Source organism: Sinocyclocheilus grahami, unplaced genomic scaffold (assembly GCF_001515645.1).
Source record: "Sinocyclocheilus grahami isolate Dianchi unplaced genomic scaffold, SAMN03320097.WGS_v1.1 scaffold92.1, whole genome shotgun sequence".
Classification (NCBI taxonomy): domain Eukaryota; kingdom Metazoa; phylum Chordata; class Actinopteri; order Cypriniformes; family Cyprinidae; genus Sinocyclocheilus; species Sinocyclocheilus grahami.
The window spans coordinates 839,938-843,373 of record NW_015505271.1 but is presented as its reverse complement, the minus strand read 5'-3'; positions in this window follow the sequence as shown (position 1 = coordinate 843,373).

Here is a 3,436-nt window from a genome sequence, read left to right as displayed (position 1 = left end):
CACATCTAGACTTTGCAATATTTGCCCACTTTTCTTTGAAGAACTGCTCAAGTTCAGTTTAATTTGATGGTGAGCATTTGTGGACTGCAGTCTTCAAGTCATTCCACAGATTTTCAGTGGGGTTTAAGTCTGGGCTCTGACTAGGCAATGCAAGGACATTCAACTGTCTCTCCTTCAACCACTGTGTGGTCAGTTTTGCTGTGTGCCATTGTCATGTTGGAAGGTAAACCTTCTTCCCATTGACAACTTTCTGGCAGAGGACAGCCGATTTTCCTCAAGTATTTGACAGTATTTTGTCCCATCCGTTTTCCTTCTATCCTGACAAGTGCTCCAGTCCCTGCTGCAGAGAACTGGCAGAGGACAGCCGATTTTCCTCAAGTATTTGACAGTATTTTGTCACATCCGTTTTTCCTTCTATCCTGACAAGCGCTCCAGTCCCTGCTGCAGAGAAACACCTCATAACAGGATATTATCACCTCTATGCTTTAACTGTAGGAATGCTGTTATTTGGATGGTGATAAAGCCTTTAAAAATTTGTTGTTACCATCTCCTGACTTGTGCCTGTCCACAGCTTTATTCCAGAGATCTTTTGACAGCTTTGCCACCCATAGTTGATTGTCATAACAGGATATTATCACCTCTATGCTTTACTGTAGGAATGCTGTTATTTGGATGGTGATAAAGCCTTTAAAAATTTGTTGTTACCATCTCCTGACTTGTGCCTGTCCACAGCTTTATCCCAGAGATCTTTTGACAGCTTTGCCACCCATAGTTGATTGTTTGCTTCAGTTGCACTACCAAGGACCGAAATGCTCCAGGAAAACTCTTTTCATGCTGAGTTTACAAGTCACTTTTAGGAGGGGTTGAGCCTTTTTCCAACTCAGTGATTCTGTTTTGTTTTTTGTTTTTTTCTGACATGTTGTTATATCTTTCAGTTGGATGTTATACGTTGCACTGAGTAAATACAGCTGGATTTTTTAGGAGGGGTTGAGCCTTTTTCCAACTCAGTGATTCTGTTTTGTTTTTTGTTTTTTTCTGACATGTTATATCTTTCAGTTGGATGTTATACGTTGCACTGAGTAAATACAGCTGGATAAAACAAAAACTGTGTCCATCTTCATTTCAGGCTGCAAAGCAACAAAATTTGATTATTTTAAAGGGGGTGATTCTTTTCTATACTGTATATCAAATACTTACTGAGATATGTAGTTCTTGCTGTATATTCTCTGCAGGAGCTTATAGGATAATATATTATAGAATAGACCATCAAGGTTACTACCATTGTATTCGTTGTTTTAAACTAATATGGGTATATTCTTTGAGGAATTAACTTTAGAGTACCATGATTTAAGATAATCATTCAGTAGTACTATGAAGGATACATTATATAAAACTAACATAATGGTTTTCATCTGATAATAGACTTTTTAAAAATGATCTGTACAGCTTATAGGATAATATATTATAGAATAGACCATCAAGGTTACTACCATTGTATTAGTTGTTTTAAACTAATATGGGTATATTCTTTGAGGAATTAACTTTAGAGTACCATGATTTAAGATAATCATTCAGTAGTACTATGAAGGATACATTATATAAAACTAACATAATGGTTTTCATCTGATAATAGACTTTTTAAAAATGATCTGTATTGATTGAGATTGAATATACATCGACTGGCATTGGATGTTTAATTGTACATGCACATTTCTCCAGTTTTTATATGTAATTACCTAAACATATTAATGATATTGTTAAAGGTAATCTTTATCTAGATAATATAAAAATCAATAGCCATTTTTCATATTGTACATTATAATATTGTGATGCCTTTTGAAATTGTAGCATTTTGAAATGATTAGTTTTAGTTTTTAGTGTTTTTTGAAGAGGTAATTCACCACAGACAAGGTGGGGTTTTAATAAAAGTTGGCTGTCTAAACGGTAGTAAAATAAAATAAAAAAATTTCGGTACTACACAACTAGAGAAAAAGGGTTGTGGGGAAGAAGACAGGAAACTTCAACACCCATAATGCACTGGGTTTGATTAGACTATCCGTGAGTGAGGATACAAAAATGCAGAAGTAATATCTGTAGTTTTCACAAAAGCCCTGGAGCCGTCAAAACTTACTGACAAATAAAAACTTGTTCACATTGTTCATGTATTTATACTATCAACATTGTAACAATAAAAAGCTGGTTAAAATCGTCAAACTTATTATTTAATTTATTTAGGCAAAATAGTATATAATTATATTACTTGCCATTTATCAGTTATCAGCCATAACATCAGTACATTCCTATTTACTATCCTAGATCATCAGGGTATCATTTTTGTGGTGTAGTAGTTTAAAAAAAGATGAAGAGAGTTTAAACTGCATAAAGTGACTGTGACCATGGTGGATGATATTTAACCAGAAGCAAATACATTTTATTTAGGCTTTTATGAGTTGCCAGGGCTTTGCTCACACTGTAGAGGAGCTGTGAAGTCGATCATTGACCATCTAATGAGAATGAAGACAATTTAAGTAACCTTCAAAAATGAGCACTCTAAATGGTTCTTCTTTCCGAGAACTTGTATAGAAGCAATTATGCAACCACAGAGATATAATATAGATCATTTAGATGCAGAGGGAAGAGGTAGGTGGTGTTGTTATTGCAAAAGAGAGGAATGAAAAGAAGATGTAAAAGAAGAAACCATGAGAGAAATAAGTGAATGGCAGTTCTGGATGAGGATTTCAAGGTCTAGGTCAAAGAGTACTATAAGCTGAATATTACACTGGATAAAAGGTCTTAATCAGTATGTTTATCTAGTTTCCCAGTATAAATATTTAAGCTAAACATCCTTAAAGGAATACTTAAGCCAAAAATGAAAAATTGCTGAAAATGTACTCTTAGGCCATCTAAAATGTAGATGAGTTTGTTTGTTCATCGGAGCAGATTTGGAGAAATTTAACAATACATCACTTGCTCACCATTGCATCCTCAGCAGTGAATGGGTGCCGTCAGAAGAATGAGAGTTCAAACAGTTGATAAAAACATCACAATAATCCGCAAGTATTCCACACAACTCCAGTCCATCAGTTAACAGAATCAAATCCATTATTAACGTGTACTTTTAAAACGTTTGCTTCTGGCTAAAATACGAGTCATCTCTCCATAATACTGCTTTGTCCAGTGAAAAAGTCATTTCGTCTGAATCAGAAGAAAAATATGCTCATGTCAAGCTCAATTTAGAAGTGAAAACATCCAAAACACTTCCAAACAAAAATGAGCACAACTATTTTGGGTGAATTATTATTTAAGAACAAGATACATTTACTTAAGAAGCAAAATTGCATAGGATAGACCTGTTGTAGAGAATGAATTGCATTAAGTTTATTTTCCTTAGTCCACTAGAATATAGTTTTTCTTAATCATAAACCTCACTAATTGC